General features: G+C 40.8%; 1 protein-coding gene across 1 annotated transcript in view; it reads left to right on the forward strand.

Moving 5' to 3' along the window:
* Positions 1-10,595: 10,595 nt before the first annotated feature.
* The window catches only part of LYST (lysosomal trafficking regulator), a 77,342-nt gene continuing 63,574 nt past the window's right edge, over positions 10,596-24,363 (forward strand). Inside the window, exons 1-2 of the mRNA XM_058835394.1 lie at positions 10,596-10,715; positions 23,745-23,829. The gene's annotated coding sequence lies outside the window, so the exon portion shown is untranslated. The remainder of the gene's footprint in view (positions 10,716-23,744; positions 23,830-24,363) is intronic.

Raw genomic sequence — 24,363 nt, forward strand, 5'->3', positions numbered from 1 at the left:
CTTCGCTGCAGACACAGCAGCATAACCAACTCAAAGAAAAACAAACCAAAGCGACTTTTCAATTCCAAGCCTCTGCAGGACAGGCTGCTTGTGTGAAGCTGAAAAGGAGCCAGAGCATACCAGCGAGGAAGCTGTGATTTCATCCAGCAGTCTGACAGAAAATCCAAGGTTCCACTGCAGCAGTTTGTGCAGATGCAGCAGCCTCCCTCTGGCTGGGTCCATGTCAAATGCTAACAGAGGAGTGCCCAGGAGGTGGATGCCCATGTAATTCTATCCCTTTGCTTTTTAGTAGCAGCTCTCTGAGGAAACCAGGTATGCTCTACAGGTTTTTAAACAGTTTTTATTCCTTATGGTTGTGGGTAATTTCTAAGGAAAAGGGAAGCTGCCAGCAAATGGGGAAGATGGTTGAGAGGAAGAAAGCTCCCCAAAAGAGGGTCATTCTTCTTGCCATGGAGTGGTGGTAGTGGTGTGTGCAGGAAAATTAACCTGAGTGCAGATGGCTAGGGAATTTGCCTGGGGTGCAAGTTAGCAGGGAGGTCTCTGGTGAGGTCTGGCATGAGGACTCAGGGATGATTAGCACCTGAGTCACACGTCTTGGTGTTTGCCCGGGGACGGATATTTGTGGTTTGGCATCTGTGCATCAGCTTGTATGCTAGGTCAGCAGGCAGGGGAGAAACACTGATCAGGTAGGGCAGAAGGTTTAGGATGGTGTGTGCTGGGTTGGGGAAACACTAAAGATTGTATCAAACCCATTTGCACCAGTGTGACTCTGGAATGACTCTGCTGACAGCAGTAGAGTAACACTGACAAAACTGTGAACAGCATTTTGCCTTATACTGTGAAAGCAAGAAGATTTGGCAGAGGGCCTGGATGGGTGCTGGGAGGTACTCTCTGAATGTATGTCTCTGCAAAAGTGTGTGCCGATTGCTGGATAGATGTCTGAAGCCCTACAAGCATGCATCACCCTTCACAGGAAACAAAGAGGCTGCTGCACTTCAGACAGCCTACCCACTGAATTATTCAATGCAACTAAATAACTACAGAGCTCCAGTGAGTTACATAAAACTGCAAAACTGGCTCACTCCCTTGACTTGAATCAATAGTATTGCCTCTTTCTGATCACTACTTTATAGTAGTAAATCCCTGGCTTGGGCAATGCTTAACACATTTGGAGATAGAACTGAAAACATAGTGAGAGGAGAACGGAGGTGAACTGACAGAACACTGTAAAAGAGGTTCTTGCTGAGCAACAGTCTCTTGCTCCTTGTGAGAAAGTGACAGTGTCCGAAATAGAGCATGTTTTGTGCCCTGCTGTGTTTTCAGAGCTGCCCAAAAATGCTAATCTAGAGACAGAAAAGCAGAAAAACACAATGGCTGAGTGTTGTTACAGAGACTACTTCATGTGCTGGGTTTATTCCAAAATAGGCAATGCAAACCCTGCATACCATCCGTGGCTGGCTCTCTTGCACCCTTTCGCTTGCCCAGGATCATCATTCCTCTTGTCGGATTCCCCCACTGTGCCAGAGCTGAAGATGTATCATGGTTTGAAGTCCAGCTGGAGACGAAACACCCCACAGCCTCTCTCTTAACACCTAATGGAATGGGGAGAATGCAAGTGTCCTGGTTTAGGGTGAACATTTTATTAACAGAAAATAAATCAAAATACAATACTAATACTAATACTAATACTAATACTACCACCAATAATAACAATAATAACAATAATGGAAAAAATCCAAAGTGATGCACAATGTAATTGCTCACCATCTGCTGACCAATGCCAGACCTCCCTTCCCAAACCCAGATCAGCTGTCCTTCCAGGTGACTCCCCCAGTTTATATACTGAGCATGACATTCTGTGGTGTGGAATATCCCTCTGGTCAATTTGGATGCCCTGTCCCAGCTGTGCTCCCTCCCAGTTTCTTTTGCTTATCTTTTCACTGGCAGAGCAAGGCACAAGGGAAAAAAAGTCCCTGACCAGGGATAAATGACTTAGAAAAAACCAAAACATTGGTGTGTTATCAACACCATTCTCATCACAAATCCAAAACACAGCACTGTAATAGCTACTGAGAAGAAATTAACTCTACCTTAACTGAAATCAGGACAATATCCACCCCTTATTCCATACCTTTATATCATGCCAAGTTTCACACTGCCCAATATCCCATCACCTTCCCTATTCATCTATTCTGATAGATATACATACAAATATTATTCTCTTAGTCTATGGAATGCCTCTGTCAAATGTTCATAAAACATCCACAGACACACACAAAAAAAAGTTTGTTGAATTCTTTTATTCCTTGACTTTGGCCTCCATCTTTGATAACAGTCCTTCAAGCAGGAAAGATGGTGTGAGGCGTTGGATTGTTGCACGGTGCATATTTGAGTCAGTTCTCATTCCAGCACTGCTGTCCTTGTTCTGTTTCATCCAAGTGTGAATGTGGCAATCAGAGGGATCAGTCTCAGATCCCTAGAATGCTCATGGCTAAGATTGATGTCATGAGATGCTCAGTGAGGTGATGCACATGTAGCCACCAGGGAAGTGCTAACATTACCATTGGGTAGTTATAACACAGCGTAATTAATTGTTTATTTTCACCCAAAGTCAAATCCCTTTGAGGCACACTAGACTTCTACATCCTGCCATATCACCCACCAAGTGTATCCAGGTTTTTTAGCAAAAGCAGTCCCATGGATGGGTTTGCCTTTGCATGAGGCAGGAATAATCCAGATTTTCCCCAGAGTGTTTTTAACATGTACTACAGCAACTTTATCCACTTCTACAGTATGTAAAAGTTTTGATTGGGCAGGGCCATCCCAATTGGCCCTCTAGTGCTGACTAACAAGGTGGCTTTTGCTGAATGTGTACCCCAATGTTTGGACATCCCACCACCCATTGCTGTCAACATAGTCTTTAACAGTCCATTACATCACTGGATCTTTCCAGAGACTGGTTCAGGACAGGGGATGTGATACAACCACTTAATGGCATGTGCTTTGGCCCAAATGTCTCTAAGGTTGTCTTAGAAATTAGTTCCATTGTCTGACTCAGCTCTTTCTGGAGTACCATATAGCCATAAGATTTGCTTTCCAAGGCCCAGGATAGCATTTCTGGGTGCTGGCCTGGGGCACAGGATGTGTTTGCAGCCCTCCTGTGGCTGCCTCCACTATCATAAGCACATGGCACTTGCCATCATGGGATCGGCTGAGTGTGATACAGGCAACCTGCCAGGCCTCCCCATACTTACATTTCAGTTGTCATCCTCTACACCAAAGAGGCTTTACCCACTCAGGCTGCTTGACTGCAGCACTTCACGGATAACCTGAAGCTGGCATATGTATCAACAGGGAACCAAACATCTCTAAATATCTGGAGCTGCTGGGCTGGGAAGAACAGTTTGTCCCCATTAAAGCAGCTCTAGGGGAATGTCCTGTTTGCAATGCTGCCACAAGCACCCAAAAACACTGTGACTGCTGGGGAACAGGCACTGAAACCACCCCTCACCTCCCCTGATATCACACCTGTACCTCCATGGGGGAGCTGTGAGCTGTCCCAGCATCAGAGGAGTGTTTGAAAGCACCCTTGTGATCGCTTTGTGTCTGCTTCACCAGCAGCTAAAGAGCACCCTGAATGCTACCTGGCATTCCGTGCATGCAGCTGGGTTACTCCTTCTGAAGATGGAGATACCCAATGACCAGGAAAAAAGTGTATGCAAATATTGAACATTTGTCTTTGCTGAATTACCTTTTCTTTTCCAGCAAAGGAAAGTCACAAAGAAATTAATTGCTGGACTGGAAATAGAACTATTAGACTGATAATCAGAAATCACAGGGAGAAATGCAGTATCAGTCTTATGCAGAAATCTTTTAAACAGCTTTCTTTGTTTGCTTTATGTAGCATTAATACATTGGTAAAAGTCATAGTCAGATTGCCAGAAAATTGTAATGTTTGCTTCATAATTTATTCATAGTCTTGTGATTAATAGTCTGTGTGGTTGACCTGCATTATCTATTTTTCTTTAAAAAACCATCTACCAAAAATAATCAATATAGAGTGACTGTATTTATGAAAGACAAAGTTTTGCTGCTGAATCTTTCTAATGTCACATTGACTATACTGAAACTCATGAAATTTAAAGAGGTCAAGCCTTAAAACAAAGGTTGCAGAAATATTGAACAAATTGGTAGAAAATATAATATATAATGTGATTAGCAGGTGTATAAATATATGTGATATTATGAAGAAAATTTGATATAACTTTTATAGAATAAAATCTCATAGCTTGATGGAGTTTCTTGGGCAGAGGAAGGAGATGGAAGTCCCCAGTGAAGTCTCAGAAATCTGCCTCTGGAATTGTGTTGTTTGACGTAGAAGTTATCTGAAAAAAGAAGCATAGTCTGGGGTGAGAGATGGAAAATTCCTCTAGATAGCAAAAATGAAAGCCAGGAAAAAGAAGTATTTAATGCTATGTGTTATTTGGTTTAAATGGCAGAAAAAAAACCAATGTTGTCAAAGGAATCCTAACATTGTGTGCAGAGAGAGAAGTGCTGAAGAGAGAAGTCCTGTTACTTGGGCAGAAGAGATCCCTGAGTTATGACAGACAGTTTTATAAAGGGCAAAAAAGCTGAACAAATGGTACACAGTGAATGATTAAATAGCTGGGGACTCTTCAGATGGGAGATTTGACAAGGAGTCCTAAAAACATAAGCAGTGTAGAGAGAGGAACCAAAGAGTCATTATTCCCTCCTTCACAAGGCAGAACTAGATGGAACTAAGAGAAATGTGTGGGTACAAGGTCCCAAAAAACTTAAAAGAGGTGCTTTTTCACCAGACGTGCAATTCAACTTTAGAACACTGCAGGACTTGATGGGTGCCAGAGGTTTTGGGGGCTCACACAGCTACTGGACAAATCAATGGAAAAAAATGAATGGAAGTCTATAAACCATTTGTCCCAGCATGTTCTTGAACTGGAGAACGTAGCCTTCTGCAGGCAACTGATGCCGAGCTGAACAGGTTTGCTGTGATCCAGACTGGCCATTTTGAAGATAAATCCATCAGGAAACTGAAACAGTGAAAAAGACACGGAAGTATTTGCATTGAAACAAAGCCAGAAACTGTCCCTGTGTGTCAAACTAAACAGCAATGAAGACAGTTTAGCTGTCACTAGGATAGTGAGCAGTATCAGATGGTTCTGTGTCCAGGCAAAATAAATAGCGTTTTCTTTCTTGCAAGTAGGAAAAGGGGAGATACACCAGGAGTGTGAGAAACAGGGTGAAAGGATTAAACATGAAAGCTTGGCTAAGCTTTATTCAAACAAATATATACTCCTATTGCCCCTACCATACAGTTGATGGGGTTTATACCTGCAGTTCCCAGAACCACCATTCTGATGATATGCTCCTTTAAAAAACACATTATTATCTTGACAAATTCTTGGGGATAACCTTTATTAGGATATGAATGGATAAGCAAATTATGTCAGAAATGCACATCTGGAAACAAGGTCACTTTCAGCACTTTTTCAGCATGCTTTTGTGAATTTCCTATTTTTGTATTGTTTGCTCTTTATAAAATATCTACCCATTCTAAACTCACAAATACAATCCTAATTTTTCAAGAAGAGCAGTGCAAAAATTCAGAAATGGTGCATAATAGATGAATATGAAAATTGCTAGGATTTTTCAAATGAACCACTACTAAAAAGAAGTTATTTTTAAAAAAAATTGAGTTTCTATGAATTATGCAATTTCATAGCATTGATTGGGAAAAGATAGTATAAAGCATGTGGGTTGTTAAGAACTGCAGATATGCTTTTTGCAATGGATTAGGAAGATAGTATTTTCCTCTGGGTTATAGATCCAGCTAAAGGCAATTATGGGCTTAATGTGGGCATGTGAAAACTGCAGTCTGACATGCTTTTAAGGAGATTTCATCTCAGTTTCACCTCTTGAACTGACTCACTTCAAGAACACATCCTTTGCCTGTTTACTGCAGAAGAGGTGTGAGTTGTTAGACACATGACAATGTGTAACTGTAAGAGACTATGATCTCGTGTAATTTACAAGCCATGAGTAGGTGCAAATTGAGACTCAAAGTCCTGTCTATATGTTTTTAAACCATTTGCATTTCTCATTAGGCTTCTCTCCTTCTTTGTAGTGGGAATTATTCTAGCCTCAATCATTTCTGCATAAATCAAGTTTTCTTACATCATCCAAACTCACTTCACTAAAGGCAATTTCATTCTAGTTCAGCATACATTGCAACCAGTGATTTACCTCAGCTTTTTTTGAGTAAACTTTAAATTGGAATAATTCCTTCTAAATGGAGAAGCCAAGGCTGGTCAATGTAGACTTTGAATCAGACTCACTGATTCAAAACTGATAATGCAAGTAATTTTTTATTCTTTCATCTAGATTAGACACTGAACAAATTTAGGGATCATATATATGTATATATGTAACACACACACACACACACACACATACATATATATATATATATATATATATATATAACACATTTCCACCAGGCTATCTGGCTACCTCCTCTTCTGTTCTGGAAATGGGCCCTAGAACCATCAGCAAAGACATTCTGATGTCAGAATGTGCTGAATGGGAATAAATGCAATGAAAAATCAAGCACCAATGGAAATCAAGTCCTGCTTGCAGTAGGCAAACCTAAAACAAGGATTATAAACAACTAGGGAAGACTTTCCACAATTCCTGTGCTTCAAGCCACTTTTGGGAGCATTTAATTTCACCTTTGCTTTCTACCTACTAGATAATGTTTTTCTTTTGTCTCTGGTCTTTCTATAACATTGTATCCAAACATGAAGAATGGAAACATGAAGAGTGTTCAGCCTGTATTTCTTTGTCCTTGAGTTCATTCAACAACTTACTCTTCCAACTTTGATTTGGAAGTGAGTAGATAATCACAGACTGTTTCTCCTCATGATATAGATAGACCCACACCTCGACTAGTATGATTTTTTTTTTTTTGAGACCATTCCTTGATTCCCTAAGTACAAAACTGTTTTTCTAGCAAAAAAACTTCTTGAATTTTTTTTTAAATTAGTATAGGAATAAAAGAGTAATGTGCTTCCTTAGGAAAACAGACTGTTATTCATTCCCTGCTGAAAGGCTGCTCATCTCAGCTGACAAAAGATGCCCTTTCCACAGACCACTTTGATTTAAGATCATGGATTTAAGACAGATCACATATTATATTAATTACTCCACAGTTTTAAATATTATGTTATTGTTAAAACACAGGTAAGTTTTCCAAGACATGTACCTACTAATTGAAAAGGAGAGAAAATGAGACTGTAAAAGTGGCTAACAAAATCTAGGCCTTACATTACATTACCTTTGCAAGGCTTTCAGCTGAAACCTTCATAATGAGTGTAGATGGAGTTGTATTGAAAAATTACTAGTGGGTACTTAAGAAATTCCAGGAATGGACAGTGGCTGACTGAACACTAAAATTTCAGAAACATTGACCTCAGTCCACTCTCTGTGAACATTAATGCCAGACACTGAAGAATTAGAGTACAAGTGTGATCTGTGCAGTCTCAGTGCTGTGGGCTTATTCTGTTATTCAGGAGAACAGTAGGGAAATACCACTTGTATTCTTGCTCCTTGCTTGTTTTCCATCTTATCTTCTCCATCTATGGAGAAGAGAAAGAATTATTGTAGAAATCCAGGAAGAATTATGCTGAATAACTTCAAGTGAGATTCAGGTACTGTTTGTAGGATAGAGGGAGACATCAGTGAACCAATGATGCCCAGAAGAACCAGGCTTGATTTGAAGTTATACTGGTATGAACTGGTGTCATTCTACTCACCTTCATGGAGGTGCTGCAAATTTATGTAGATGTAAATGAATCCAAAATGCTTAGTACTTTACTGAAAAACTCTGATTTGAAATTGAAGAGCAGGCATAGTGTTGTATCTGTGCAGAATATTTAATTATTGTAATTATAAAAGAAATCTGCATGGCTGAAAAGTTGTACTTTGAAGCATTCAAGTGAGAAAAACATTATCATTCTGATAAAATTTTCAATTGTTCCTACTTGTCTTTCTCAGCAATATTTTTAGTCTAAACAGTTTGTAATTTTTTTTTAACACACATGATAACTATTCAGTGCAGTTCTACTTAGGCTATGATATACTTTCCTTCTAAAGATTTTAGTAAATACCTAGTGAAGATTCACTCAGATGTTTATTTGTGATGGCAAATTCTCTCCTGCGAGCTCTTATTTTCAGTAAAATTTATGTTACAAATCTGAAATGCTCCTATTCTTTGCACTGTAAAATCTAATATTCCAAGGGTGAGTTGATGTGCAGTTGGCCACTGACTTCATTTTCATTGCTGCTATTACAGTTTTGCTGTACAATCACACAAGGCAATGTACAGCTTGCTTAACCTCACTGGTCTCCTTGAGAAACCGTAGATAATGCGCAAATGTCAAGCACTGCGTTTGCTCTGTCCTACATCTGCTCCTGAGGAACACTGGGCAGCAGCAGAGGGAACAGCAAAGAGCCTTGGAGCTACTGGCAGGCAGGAGTTTCATGGGAGAGGCCAATAGAAACCTCTGTCTTCAGGATGCTGTCAGTAGTGAGAAGGGACAAACACATGCATTCATCCTCTGGCAACTGTAAGATCTGAAAGATAAAGTAGTGATATCTCTTCTTTTCAATAAACAGGAAATCCTGGTTCCGAGGTAGAAGAGACTTCTCTTTCTTCTCAGCTGCAGAAAGTAGAGAGGATTTATGTGAGCATTATTAGGGCAAGGACTTCCTGAGCCTGGGTTTGGGAATCTTGGCTCACTTTCCTCTCCAGTAACTGCAGTGCCAGATGGGATGGGCTAGACTGAATCCTATCACATTCTCCAAGACTTTAAAATAAACTGGCTTAAAAGTAGGATTTAGTCTGCCTGAATTAGCAACTGTCATCTAAACTCCAGGACATTGATTGAACAACTTTTCCCCCAAAGTTCTCTGTGGCCACTGAAGAGGCTCGGGTGCCAAAATCCACTTATCTCTCTGAGCTTCTCAAGGATGGGCACCTAAGCAGGGACATGTGGTGTCCCCAGGGCTCCCACACCTGCAGCTCTGTGACTGTGCTGTGTAACCTTCTCTAGCAGCAAAGCAGAAGGTCAGGTTCCTTTCCCTTCCTTCCTGTTCTATTGGAGTATTGGTGGCACTTGCCTAGGACTGCTTTTCTTCAGGGATTTAAGCAATTTTTGAGTGCAGAAGTGTTGCCTAGGTGCTTAATTCTCAGAGAAAGGCACAGTCTTGGGGTTTTCAAAGCTGGTCCTTGCAGGGAAGTTTCTCTCTTGGCTTGGAATAGAGATCTGTTTGGCCCAGTACCCATCTGACAGGGATAGCTTGCTCCCTGTCAATAAGATGAGGACAAACGTGAACAACAGCCAAAAGCAGGTACCAAGGGAAAAAAATAAGAAAGGTGGCCATAAGTAGATGCCATGAGAAAAAGCATGAGAAGCAGGGTGTACAGGCAGATTGAAGTTTATATTTGCAAGACTTAAACGCTGTTACCTCGTGTGTATCTAAACTTACTTTGGCAGGTGGGTCCTGGGATCCTGCTGTTTGAAGCATTCCCAAGATCTGGCTCTGTCCATCCGTGTAATCCTTGCAGGCAGCCTGGCTTAAGTTTTACAAAGCCAATATGACACCAAGGTAGCCAGCAGGCCCTAGGATGATAAGCAAAATGCAATTACACAGTCCTCACCAGAAAAGGCAGCAAAGGTCAGGGAGTAGGAGGCCAATGCACCAGGGAGAAGCAGAAGGATGTGAGAAAGATGCACTTGTGCATCCTCCGTATGTACATTTTTCTGATTTCAAGAATCAGGACGGTGATGCCAAGCCTAGGCATGCATGAATATATGAAGCATATTCCTATTAACATCGCCCGTACCGTATTGCTCTCATTTTCATAAAATTACTGAGTGCCCCGGCCGTGCAAGATGAACTCCTGAAGCAGGCGGGAGCAGTGACATGCAGTCAAGGCTCACTATTTATTTATTTGCCTACGCGAACCTGTTCTGTCAGAGAGCTGTTCGACCAGCACTCAGGCCAGCCGTTTCTTCAGGGCATTCCAGCCAAGTGCCAAAGCCGAGCCCCGCAGCCGTAAACCTGCTCCAGGAATTTACTCTGAGCAAACACCAAAACAGAGCGCAAACCCATCCGTGAGCCAACGCAGCGCTGCGGTGACAGCGGCTCGCAGCAGCCCGGCAGCGCCAGGCGCCAGCGGGCGGATGGCCACGGATACGTGACACGCATGTTAAGGGCGTTTTTAATGTTGACATAAAAGCCGGGCAGGGTGGCTGCGGTGGAGTGAACCGGTTTAGGGGGGCATCTCCCGCCCGCTCGGCTCCCCAGCGGGAGCTGCAGGCCGGCCGGCTGCCCGCCTGGCACTTGCCGGGCGCTGTCACGGCCCGAGCACAGGAGCAGGGGGAGCCGGCAATCCCAGGCTGCCCGCGGCACTTCCCGGAGCGCCCTTGCGCCGCCAGCCCGGCGGAGCGGGGCGGGAGCGGGGCGGGGCGGGCGCTGTGTTGCCCGGGAGACGGGGGCGGGCGGCGCGGCGGGGCCGGGCAGGAACCTCCCGCCATGGGCTGCCGGGACGCTGTCAGCGGGATAAGAGCGGAGCGGGCGGCCGGGCGCGTCGGCTCTGGCGGGGAGAGGAGCGGGTAAGGGCGGGACGGGCACCGTCACGGCGGGGGGCTCGCCCGGCGGCACGGGGCCGTGGGAGGGCTCAGCACAGGCCCTGCCCGCGGGTTTCGGCGGGCCGAGGCCGGCAGCCGCGGCGCCGGGGCGGGCTGTCAGTGGCGCCGCTGTCGCCTGGAGATGCCGCTGGAGGCTCGGGGCAGCCCGGCGGCGGCGGCAGGAGGCGGAAGGAGCCGCCGGAGGTGGCGCGGGTGGGGCCCGGCCCGGCCCGGGGCTCCCGGGCAGCGGCGGGAGGAGCCCGAGTGTTGCCGGGGCGGCGGCGGGCGCTCGGCGGCCCGGAGCGGTCCCTGCTGACGTGAGGCCTCGGCCTTTGCCGAAAGGCGCCGTTTAAGAACCCCGTGTGCGTGTCCAGGCGGTGCGTGCGAGTTCTCCTCCGCCCCCTCCCGTGTTGCCGGGATGCTGTGCGGGTGACCGAGCGCTGGAACAGATTGCCCAGAGTGGTTGTGCAGTCTCCCTCACTGGAGATGTTCAAGAGCCGTCAATCCTGGGCCACGTGCTCTAGGATGGCCCTGCTTGAGCAGGGAGCTTGGGGCAGATGCCCCATTGCGGTCCCTTCCAGCCCGGCCCGTTCCCTGTGCGCTGCCTACGGTGGGCAGCGCTGTGTGAGGTGTTGGCGCAAAGCGCGAACACAAAGCCTTTGCTGTCAGCGAGGCGTGTGTTGCAGATAAGGATTGAAGAAAAGCAAATGTGGGCTGCTCACGGAAACGCGATAACACTGGCGGACGTGGAATATGCAAGAGTCGCAGCGTTTCAGCATCTGAAGTGCCCTTTTTGAAAAGCTTGCATCAAAGTGAGTAGACAGAGGAGCGATGGGAACTCTTCTACCTGTTCTTTGAGTGTGGGGAGACTGTTCAAAGATGCTTATCCGAGAGAAAAGCAAAAATCTCAAAATTGGATACTGCCTTATATCTCCAGAGGAGCTAAAGAGCTAGCTTTTACTAACATCTGCAGTGAAGGAAGAAGGCAGCAGAAACAGGTGCATCACTGGAAGTGAAAATAAAACTTCTTGTATAAGAGAAAGCAGAGCAATTGAAGAAATTCAGAAAGAAGATCAGATGACTGAATGTTGTTGCCTAGGACTTGGAAAACTATCTGATGTGGTTATAAATAGGACTGGCTAAAGAAGAAAATCTGGATGGCAGACTTTTTTCTTTTTCTTTTTTTTTTTCTTCTTGTAGTGCCGTGTGAATCAGTAAGACTTCATTATAGGGATCTACAGGGAAGTTGGAGCTGGTGACACAAGCTTGTGTACCATTTGTGTACTGCGATGAGATGGTGGGACAACTATCTGTTCTATTCATGTGTATTGTAATCTTGTGCTAGGTAATGGAAAAGAGATATCTGTAACGTTTAACGTTTTCTGAAGGAAGGATCAGATTTTGCTTGCTTGGACAAGAGACCATGTCCGCATAGAGCTTTTATCATAATGGAGCTACAGTGTGGTAAGGACTCAGGGAAATATTCTTGAGTCTCCTTTTCACCTGTATTGTAGGCTCACAGACCAGTAGTGCAAAGAAGAAAGCTTTCTCTCAGGTGCTTTAAAAAAATCCGTGGTTTACTGGCTCTGGGAGTTTCTGGTGGATGTTTTGAATAGATTGAATGTAAAATAATGCTGCTTTCATATATTATCTTAGATAAGGAAAAAACCCGTTTTTTTCTAGGGTTTTAATTTAATTGTTCTTCCTTGTCCTTTGGACAGGGACTCTTGCAAACTAAAACCATATAGTTTTCAATGCTTATAAAATCAAAGCCAGTTGCTAAAGGAAGTCAATTGTCCTTTGGTTTATAAGACTGTATACAGATTTCTTGAGCTTTTTTGATGTCACTCATTTCCTGCCTTCCCTTTTTCCTTGCCCTGTGAGTTTTTTTAGCCATACTCCAAGACAGCTTTCCATCAAAAATGTTTGATTGCAAGAAGTCTTTCTGTGAGATTAATAACCATTTATTAGGATTCTTCTTTGATGCTTCTTTTGCTTCCTCCTTTCTTGTAATCCCTGCTAGGGTTTTTCATGTGTTGCCACATCAGTTGGTAGTGCAGCTTAAAATAGTAAGGAAAGAGTCTGTGAGTACTTTGAATAGTATAGAATCTGTTGGAAAGTTAGATACTGGATGTGTAAACACTGGAAAAGAGAAACTGCATTCTTAACACTTACTGAAAGTAAGTTGCTGTTTTCATATAGTTCTCTTTGCAGTCAAGCTCATAGAGCATAAGCAAACACTGTGATTCTATGAACAAGCACTTCAGGAAGCTCAGCTCTATATTTCAATTGTCAGTGATTTCTGTAACAGACCATGGTGCTTCCTTATTGGTATGAAATTGTATACCTGTGCAGCTGGTCATTTTGTATTTCCTTCATATTTGCAGAATTTTGCTGTTGCCATGGTGGTCTCTTTTCAAATAAGATAATATTGCCTGTGGAGGAAATCTGAAGCAAAACTAGTTTTGATACTTGTCTTTTGAGGGCAGAAAGGAGCAGGGGGAGTGTAGGGTGAAATGATTACTTTGTAAGAGGGTTCTGCTGCACCTGGAAGCACCGTCCAGAACAGCTGTCATTGACAAAGCACACTAATACCTGTCTTATTCCTTTTTGAGGGGTTGTCAGGCCCTGTGGGCTTCCATAGCTAAGAACTGTAGTAGCTGTTGCATGAGATGTCGCTACTTAATCTTTCTTGCTATGCTTGTTGAAAAATTGGATTGTATTGTTAGAAAAGGACTGTAATATGCAGTGGAGGGAGGCCTTTATATATTTGCCTGGCATTACTTTGTCTCTTGCTTTGTTTTCCACTTAGAAATGGTTGTGAGAATATCAGGTACTTCAGCAAATTATTGCTTGTTGAAGGTTCACAGGCCTTTAGATAGTATCAAGTAGTTGAGCTGGTGTCATGTCAGCTGTTGGTTCCTGTGACAGCCCTGATCTGAGGATGGTACACCTGGGACGAGTTCAGGTAGAAGAGACTTGAGGTTCCTTCTGTTGTGTGATTTGGACTGGCTTGTCTGAGCTTGCTAAGCTGATTGAGCAGCTTGTTACTGCTGAAGAAGGAAATCTCCCTCTTGCAGCCTTCCCTCACTGACAGTGACAACTGTCAATGAATATGGCAATTTAACAACAACAAATCCAGATGTGAAAGCTAGTTTTCTGCAAAGCTGTCACAGTGGGCCATGTGAAGAGGTAACTGGATGAGTGCAGTGCTGGAGATGAGAGGAGAAGAGTTGCTGGGGAGGAACAGAAGCACCTTCATGCTAGTCTTGAGTTGTCAGGTGGGCTGAGCTGTCTTGTATAACTCTACCTTAGCTGCATTTTGGGACATGGGGGCTTTTACTGAGGTTCAGCGGGGTTTCAGATCCAGCTGCCATGGTCTGTTGAGAAGAACTAACAAAGCAGCATGGTATGTGCCATATCAGGTTTTCTTTTCTTCTGTTCAGATTCAGGTCTTGCATTTGAACATGACGCTCAGGGACTTTGAAACTAGTGCAAGGTGAAGTCTTGCTTTCAGATGGAGCACTCTATACAGAAGTGAAACTGGAATGTGTGATTGGAAAGGAGAAGGCTATGTGTAGTCTTGAAGTTTTTTCTAGCTGTAAGCTATTAGCTCTTTGATTCATGTTTGTAGCCTGGGATCTGATTAAAATCTTTTTCTGGGAGGTCAGGTTTTTTTGTACCAGTTATTTAAATAGACGTGTGAATCTTCTTGGTGTGATTTTTAGGTAACTATATTGTGTGAAGATGCAGATTAAATTTGATGCTGAGTAAGAGAGCAAGATGGAAAAAAACCTGTGAAATTCCTAGTTTATGTATGTTGAAGAAGGGATAGGTGGGTAATACTGTCATACATGTAGTGAAGTCCTGGAATAGCACTGTGTCTGGGTGCCTGAACCTGCTGGAACTTCTGCTGTCTCTTTATTTTGGATGTTCTCTAAAGTTCCCCTAGCTTTTTTTTTTAATCACTGCTGCACATTTAATCTTCCTTCACATTCTGTACCTCATGGATTTTGTGATTTTTGGTGTGTTACAAAGGAGCCAGGGTTTCTATTCTTCTGCTTCTGTCTTTGTTTCTTGGTCAGCTTCTCCCCCATTAAGTAACTCCCTACTGCCTGCTCTTACTGTGGGTGAGATTTTGCAGTGACCACGCAGTGGGAAGCACTGAAAGGGTTGTCTTCTGCTCTTCTGAGCTTGTGTAGCTTCCTGCAGGCATCTGGGGCTTGCTCTGGGACACTTGTGTTTGTATGGGTTTATTGAGCCATGTGGTGCTGAGGCACTGTGGGAATTGCTCTCACTTACATGATGAAAGAGCTTTTCTGCTCTTCCTGGATAATTTAGAAGGTGAAAAGTGGAAGGCAAGTCATGAATGGTGCTTTGCCAAAGATAGTGCAAGAGTAAAAAGATGGTGGAAGACTCCCGCCTGTTAGATTGTGTCTGTCAGATGCTTGCTCAGCCACTCTGACAATCTCAGCTAATTCTCGTCTTTATGAATTCTTCTCTTTTTCTGCTCATGCTCTCTTTTCCTATGCCCAGAAAGTTGAGCTCCTTGGCTTCAGGTAGAAGTTATCACCGTGCTCCATGGAAAAGTATGGGAGCATGAAGTACTAATTGTGAGGTGGGAGGAGGGGGTTTCTGATTTTTTTCAGCTTTTGAAAGTAAAGAAAAGCCTTTCTGTTTTCTCAAGAGAAAATTGGGAAGATGAAATATTAGAAATTACTGTCAGGTAATGCCAAATGCAAGGGTTTTCTGGAAGTATTAAAACCAATGTTAACTTCTGTGCAGTTTTATTTCAGCAAACATTTGACATCATCTATTTCTCTTCAGTATTGTGGAGGCATTTTCCAAAGATTCATGTTCTTGGGGGAATAAATGACGAAAAGAATGTATGTAGATCTGTTAATTTCATTAAGCTACTGATTTAGACCTTAGTGTATTAACTAAAAGATGGGGAATGAATAATGGAAACAGCGAAGGGATGAATAGCTCTCAATGCCTTAATTCTTGAAAAATGTGAATTAGTAAGGAAAATATTTAAGATTTAGAGCAAGAAATGTTCCTGATAGTTTTTAATTCTCTTGCAGGACCTGATAAAAATCCAGCAATATAATAATTATCAGATTTCAGAAGTTGACCTCAGTCTGCTTTGATTCACTAGTTCAAACAGACACTGAAACAGTCTTAAAATGAACTAAAAAAGTACTAGTCTTTCTGTTGGAAGGCAAGAGAGTCTAACAATCCCAGTTTCCAAGAACTGAGATCAAATGTTCTTATGATTTGCTGTAGAGAAAATAAATGAAAAGCTCTCGAGTGTAAAACGGTGTGCTACATTATTATTACCATTTTTCTTTGTATTACTTGCATCTTTCAATGATACGGGGAGATTTGAGTCACTGAGGAATGTGTAGTTTCATTTTTTATTTGCATGTTTCAATTAAGCAGAGTTCAAAGGAAAGCAGAAAAGTTCCTTTATGTGTCTGAATATATAGAGGAAATGCTGGGGGGGAAGTGTGGGTGTATTTTCCACTCCAGAAGGTACTCCTAATTACTCCAGAACTATTTTTAGAAACCTAAATTACATCAGTTGCAAAGCCAATTTGATTATTAGAGTCCCACTACGTCCTTAGCATTTGCAGCAAAAATTATCATATGATGTTTGCTTACTGAAAATGCTACTTGGCTGCATAGGAACCTTCATCTGGCATATTTCATGCATCTCAGTAGTGTAAAATCTTTTTTTGTGTGTATTCATGAGTGATGCACATTTATAATTGGGGACTTCCTAGTTTGGCACTATTTTTTTCTCTGCATTGTGGATGGATTAAAGGTTTTCTCTGGTGATTCAGCATTTTGTTAAATGTTTGTCTATCTTGTAATAGGTACACTGGAAAACGTCATGTTTTTGGTCATTATTATATGTAGTAAAATGTAATTATTAATTATAATTTTTCTGTTGGAGTCTGTACTCCTTGACTAATTTGGAGTGCTGCTTAAACTTCAAAAATAAGTTACAAATCTGAGCTGTTCCTTATTTACATTCCCGTTGAATGAAAAGAGAAAAGCTATCTAAAGTGAGATGATGTGAGTCATTTTGCCTGTACTTATCTGGAATGTTGACTGGGTCGTCTGGGTCTAGCTCAGTGCAAGAGGGGCAACTGAAACAAATGCCTCTTTGCTGTAGAGCCTGGAAAAAATACAGGGTGTGCTTCCCTAACACCACCAAAGCAGTTTTCACTTTGTAAAGAAACTGGCATACTGAGCTTAACAGGAATAGCTGTGTGTGTGTAACTCTCAGATATTTAGGTGACTTTTGAAATTGCCACTTTAGAAGTGTTTACCTGCTGTTTTGTCTGCATCTGATTGCTAATAGAAAATACCAACTTCACTGACCTGTTTTAAAGATTCGGAAGTGGGATTAGTCTACGGCCCTTTTATGATTGATTTTTTTTTTTAAAAAAAAAACTCTGATCATTGGTCTTCCCCTTTTATTTAATTGCTCTTAGTGGGTACTTTAGTCACAATGTCAAAACTTATCTTAAGCACTTTGTACCTACTAATCGTCTAACTACTAGGCTTTCATTTAGTATAGCTTTTACTCTTTCATATCCCTTCAGTAAAAGTGCCTCAAGCACTCAAGAGTGCTCAAATCTTTACTTGTTTTCTTTCCCCAGGTATTGGTACAATCAAAGTGTATAAGATCATAAGTTACAAAAAGTTTTGTGTGATCCTCTAGGTCACATTTGTTGTTCAAATGTGCAGACATTTGTTGTTCAAAATGCTGGGTGGTCTGCATGCTTGTAGTGTGGCTGAGCTACAGTCCCAGAGACCACACTGTTTCCAGTACTGTGGATTAATGTAAGACCATATCACCAAGTCTTGTGACTTACCTGTCATAGTAGACTGCTGCTTGCAGTCTGTGGAGGGTAGTCTGGATCTTTAGATTTAGTTGTTACTGTGCAGCCATGACTGCTTGCTTGTAGTCTGTTCTGCGGTTAAAGTATCAAAGCTAAAATATGGAAGAAGGTATTTGGGAGTATTACTTGTATATATTTTAATTTAGGGAAGAACTTGTTAACACTCTGAGTAGTGTTCAGAACAAGGCTCACTTAGGAGCATTGCCTTGCCACTGCCAAATTTTTACAGATGATCTTCATCCTTCATTTTTCTTTTGTAAGAACTTACTGGTCTTTCATAAATTCTGCCTTGTGGTGGAGTATTTGTCCTTCCTTTAGTACCATGTATTTGCAGAGGTGCTGGCCTCTGACACTCTAGGTAAAGATCTGAAAGAGGTCTTCAACTCTGCTACCAAAGCTTGTTGCCATTGTTTTCATGGTATTGGTAGCACCATTGTATCCTTTAGTGCTTTTTAGCTGATGTCCATGAGAGCAGGCGTATTTGTTTTTGACGCAGTTAATTCTGCAATGATTATCTTTGAAGGCCCTCAGCTTTCCCCATGCCTCCTGTAAGGAATGCTTATTCTCCATGCCTGTATGCAGTGGTTTGAAATATGAAAATTTGAAGTTAACTGGAATGGATTTAATTTGGCTAACAACTACGTTGTAGTTAATGACTTCGGATAGTATAAGACCACAATCTTAGCATGAACTTGAGTATAGCATATGTACAGGGCTAATGTATAACTTGAGTGTAGGTGGTTGTTTGAGAGCTTGTCTTTCATTAGTGTTGTACTTTTTATCTTGTTAGATGAATCATCTTTTTTTTTTTCCTCTTGATTTCAGGCTTGACAAGAATGTATTCACAGGTGTTTCATATTGTTTGATGACTAAATAAAATTCCACATGAAGTTGAAAAGCTGTCTCAAAGCACTTGTCTAATATGCAGCTAGACTGTGGCAATCCTTGCCATTGGTTCTGTCTCAGTGCTCAGAAGGAGGAAATTATTGTTAATCTGTTAACTTGTAAAGGAATACTGTTTTTCATAACTCAAGGCAGAACCTGAGAACCTGCCAAATTTTCGCAAGAAAAAATGTCCCAAGATGACGCTTTGGAAACTTGAAGAGAAAAACACGAGCTGGGGGGTGGTGTGTGTGTGTGTGCAAGAATAATGTGTACATGTTGATCTGAGATACCTGTGAGTAATGGTTCTATCATTTAGAGCCAGTTTCACCAATACTTGTGCTAGGCAAGTGAAAGTCTAGAAACAGTCATGTTGGGGGAGAGCAGACGTAAACACCTGGAGGTCAGAATATATCACAGCAGGCTGATTAAACTCTAGCAAGTACATTATATGTTACATTTTAAAAGAATACTCTGATCAAGTTTTGGAAGAGTAGTCTGCAACAATCTTTGTGCTCAAATACATTATCCAGGAGTTTGATTTCAAGCTGTCAAAAAAACCTGAGACCTGAAAATCCATGGGAAAGTATAAATTGGGATTAAGCAAGGGTTTGGCTTTTTCTTTCTTATTTCACTGTGTGGTACATCACAGGTCTGGGTCTTGATCAGAAGGATGACAGCTCTGAAACTTGTTTCTGAGAAGGTGACCTGCCTGCACCTGCTGTAATGCCTCTGTGTATCTCAAAGTGTCTGTAGCCTTGGCTATGCTTGCTGACTTGTTTTTATAAATACACATATGACAAGTATTTTGGAAAGCACCAGTTTCTTTTATTTGAACAAACCTGGCTTATTGTTTGTCTAATTTCATTTGGTTTTTCCCTTGGCATTCCTATTCTGCACGAGGAAGGGCTAGTTTAGCCCTCATGTCAGTGTTCCCTGACCATACACAATATGAAAATGCGTATTTTATTTCTATAAGAACGATTTTTTTTCAGTAAGCACAGATAATTCCTTTAATTATTTTTTTTTTCAGTGTAAGATACAATGCTTGCACATCCACAAGAGACTGAATATTTCTAATTCTCAGGTTGTATAAGCACTGAGCTTCATGGATTAAATTTTTAATACCATGACAGTAGAAAACAAATAAACAACACTTGTAGAGGTCTTAAAATACTTGGAGAAGCAGGACTCTGCAAAGCAAATTCAGTTGTTGCAAGACAAACATCCCTCTTAAGCGAGATGGGAGTTAATACATGAGGTGTCAATATGAGTATTATACGGCCATAAACACACTTGTGTATACTGAAACATCATTACTCTGATGGTCTCACCATACTTTTGAGGTTCATTAAAATAATACTTGTTTACTGTGCTGTGCACTTGACATACTTCCCTGGCTTGTTAAAAGGACGGTGCATGTGTTGTTTATCCAAACATACCAAGCATTTTTTGTTTTCACCTTTTTCTTTTTTCTGGGGGGAGGGACTCTGAATAGCTTGTTCAGAAATAATGGTCTAGTAGATTACATGCAAGGCTAAAAGCTGGTTACTGGACTCCTTGATGAAATCAAAGACTTGGTCAGAAATAGCACTGTGTCAAAAAAAAATTATATTTATCATAATACCTGTATATTTTTTTCATGTGCAATGTCATGGTTGGAGCAGTATGTCTGCTCCATACATACCGCTTAGTATGGAATAGATTTTATGCTTCTGTAACCACAAATAGTTAATAAATATTTGCAGAGGACAGAGCAGAAAGTGGTTCAAAATATTAAGCAGGAGGTCTTCTGTGGAGCTGGAGTGTTGTCTGGTATGTCTGTTTTGAGAATGAACCAAACTTTAAAGGTCTTGGATTTGCTCATGTTTTTGAATGAGTTGTTGGATGGTTAGCAAATGTTCACTGTGTTTTGTAAGCTATTCTTTTGGCTGATTGCCCTGCATCAGCAATGCAAAGCATCAAAGTGTCTCAGGCTTTCTGAGAAGCTCTGCTGAAACGGCAGGTTCCTGTTTTCTTTCTGTGTGTTGCTCCTGCTGTGTATGTAACCTATTTTGGCAATGTCAGCTGGGTATTTCTTTCCAGCTTGTGTGAAGTTTTGAATCGTATCAAAAGAAGAGAAAAGGAAGAATGCTGATTTCAGTGACGCATTACTTTGAGCTTTTACTTGTATTTTCCCACCACATATAGATTTCAAGGCAGCACTGTGCTTCTCTTTTCATTCCAGGCCACACTAGATATCTATTTCTCTATTATTGCATGCCCTCCTGCACTTTCTTTTCCTCACCAGTTTGCACAGAGGATTTAATTCTTAGTCTAATTGTTAGTGAATTGTTAGTGAATTCCTTTAACCAGACAATTAAATTGCTGTCTGCCACTTATAAGCTAAACTTAGTTTCTGCAATAAGCCTGACAATCTTTGCTACAATAGCAGAAGCCTCTTGTGGAATGTCTTAGTGTTAATAATGTGCTGATGCTCTTTATTATGTATGTATCCTCTGCTAATAAAAGCTTGAGCTTAAATTGAAAGTTGAACCCCAGACTAAGTCTTATGAAATAATGATTGATAGATTAATGTTAAAATCCTTGAAAAGGTAACGAGCATGCTCTCCAGAGCATAAATGTTAAGTACAAGCAATGAGGCTGGGATAAGCATTTGCTAATTGAAATGAACACTGTATAAACTAAATGTAGTGTTTGTTGGCCAGAGGTGACTTGTATATATACTTCATTCTACAGAATGGTTAAGAAGGCTGCAAGTTTTGAACTGGAGTCCAGAAAAAACTTGATTGCCCAATGTCTCATAGAAATGAAGGGTATTTTTTCAAAGCATTAATTTTAATAGCTGCTGAAAAAGCAACTTCATTGCAGTCTGTACTTAAAAGGGCTTGTAGCCATGCCATAGCTGTCAATGTTTATATCTTGTCTGAAACAGAAAACTAAGGAAGGTAAATAAATTAACAACTTCATGTGGCTATATGTTACCTAGTTCTCTTTTCCTCCTGCTATAGCTGTTGGGCAACAGTTTCTGAAAGTAATAAACTAGTATTATGGGCTTTTGACTTAGTACTGTATTTCATTATGATGCTGCTGTTTACTGGGCATCCCAGGCCTTTCTGGGCAATGTATTGCTGAAAACATAATTAAGGAAAAGGCCCAGTTCACTCTAATATACACACTGCTAGTTTCTGACTCTGTGTTTTTGTTCCATTTTCTTCTTTCCACAAATTCTGCTGTTGTTAGAGATAACAACTAGTCATTAGCACAATGCAAATTTAGTGTATTAATGATTCAGTATTCAGGACAGGTAAATTGATCTTACTTTTGAGTTCCATTCTTTCAAGGACAATTTTGATATTTTCTTTCGAAGTCCACCGAAGTAGAGGACAGTCTTACACTTTGAGATGCTCAGTTGATTAGCAACTTCACAAAAATGGAAAGAAGTTCAGAAAAAATACAGTTTTCAGCTGCAAGAAATTATTTTCTACCGCAATAGTAAATAGGAAGTAACTCCCTTGAGAGGTGATGCAGAAAGGGGCCAGAGGGCAGACATGATACAGGTTGAATTATGAGTATGAAGCAAAAATGGGTATGAAAAGAGCAGAAGAATACCAGAATTATTCACAGTTAAGTGATTTTTTTTTTAACTTGGGAGTTTTTTCCTTTTATAAATAAATACTTTTTTTCTTCTTTTTTTTTTTTTTTTTTTTTAAAGACCCGGCTATGTGAAACCCTGACATGTAGTGTATTTCAGAACTGTGAAACTGTTAATGTCACACTGGGACTGTATACTATGTTCTAGTAGGTTTCTTTCTTCTCTCAAGCAGCTTAGTTAGGTTATAGCACCAGCTGTTCCCAAAGATATGTTTGTGCTGTCAGTCTGTTTCAAACCTTCGTTGCAGAAAAAGAAATGGGTACAACTCAGAACTAGCTAGCACTTGTTGAAGAATCCTAAAAGAAGTGCCCCTCTATTCAGCATGGTATCTCCCTACAATTTTTTTTCCTGCACTGTAGAATCAGAGCATCTTAATTCCTTATCCATTCTATATTAAATTATTGTATTTTGAATATATACCTATTTTTGTGTTAATGGCAACAAAATTGTACTTTATCTTGCTACTGATATTGGGAATCCACCCTTTTGATAGAATATAGCATTGTATGGTAAATCCATGTAACCAGGCAAGCAGTGCAGGAAACCTGGAGACTGAAGCTTCAGCTGGAAGGACACAAAACATGATGGACAACTTATCTCTACATCTATTAGTCTGGTGCAACAGCAGAACCACTAGCTGCTTAAGCTATTCTATTTCAGTAATAGAATTGAAATTGTGACTATTAGCTGAATGGGTAGATTATTGTGAGGCTGTGGAGGAAACATGTTTCCTAGTGGTCAAGGGGAGGCCAATTGTTAGGTGCTTGCCTGGGTAACCTGTAGTGCTTGTCTCTTTCCTTAAGGAATTATGTCATATTCATGCTCACCATAACTTTAAGCTGAAATTTTTTATTTATTTCTCATTGAGAATACTAAACCAATCAATTTAGTGTTTTTCTTTCCTTTTTTTTTCTGTCTCCATCTCTTGTGTTTTGGTTTTTTTTCTCACAATTAACTGTGGATGTTATAAGTATCTTTTGAGTGCTCTCCTAGAGACCTTTAGTAGTTTAATGTTTTTGAGGCTTTTCTTGGTTAATACCCTTTGCATTCCCAGTGATAAATTTCCAATTGATGAGTTTCCCACTGACAAATTTTCAGTTTTTATTAACTGCATCTTCCCTGGTGCTTAGGGTAACAGAGTTGGTATTTTGTCAGAACAGACTAGGACAGATTTAAGATGAGTTTACATCAACACCTGACTGCGTAATTTAGTTCTCCTTCTATCCTTCACTTGTACCTGGAGCTGCAAGTTCTTCAAATATTATTATATGCAGGTAGTGATCACTGAAACCTCATACTGTTTCTAGAGGGAATTATTTCAACTTTTGTACCTAGCTCATTTTGGACTTTACAAACTAATGGATTTTATTATGTTAACTTATGTTTGCCAATCATTTTCTCTGTAATAGGATTTCAGTTGTGCACAATCTTAAGCTAAAAGTGAATACCAGGGCTTTAAAGCTCAAAAAACCCTCAAGGACTCTTCCTAAATTTCAAATAGCTGTCATGAAATAACTTTTTAAAACAACATTAACCATTATATTTTTCTGTTTTTAAAAACAGGTGAACCAAGAGTGATATTTCCAGAATATATTTGCTTGTTCTTCGAGATAGGAGATAAATGTGTTAAGCTGGCAAAGTGATTCTGGTAAGAATTTTTTTGCTACTTCTACACTGACATTATATGTATAAGTGTTCACAATTTTGCTACTAGGAGTTTTCTGAGCCATTAGTGCAAACAAACTTGCTTTTACTTCCAAGGTCTTATTTTTTACCTAATAATTACACATTAATCCATCTGTTATATTTAAATGTTACATTGAAAATTATTTTGGTGGTTTTTTTGGTTTTTTTTTTTTCACATTCCATGCTTGGATATGATGAAACTGTTTGACTTTTGAAGCTTTTACTTCAGTTGTTTATACAGAAATAGGAGTTAAATGTGCTGTAGCACTCATTAAATTAGGTTTGTGTGGATTAAATGGTCTTGTTTCCATAGCTGCCATCACTGATTATTGTTTTTGGTTTGCTTTCTTCTGTGATTCTCTTGAGAGTTTTCTACAGCTGAGTCTTGCATTTTGTGTCTTGTTTGAGTTAAATGTTTCTCCATGTACTACTGCTGGGCATCCAAAGCAAAATTAATCACTCTGGGAAGCAGAACCAATATTTTTGGTATTTCCTC

Source organism: Poecile atricapillus, chromosome 3, assembly GCF_030490865.1.
Source record: "Poecile atricapillus isolate bPoeAtr1 chromosome 3, bPoeAtr1.hap1, whole genome shotgun sequence".
Taxonomy (NCBI): domain Eukaryota; kingdom Metazoa; phylum Chordata; class Aves; order Passeriformes; family Paridae; genus Poecile; species Poecile atricapillus.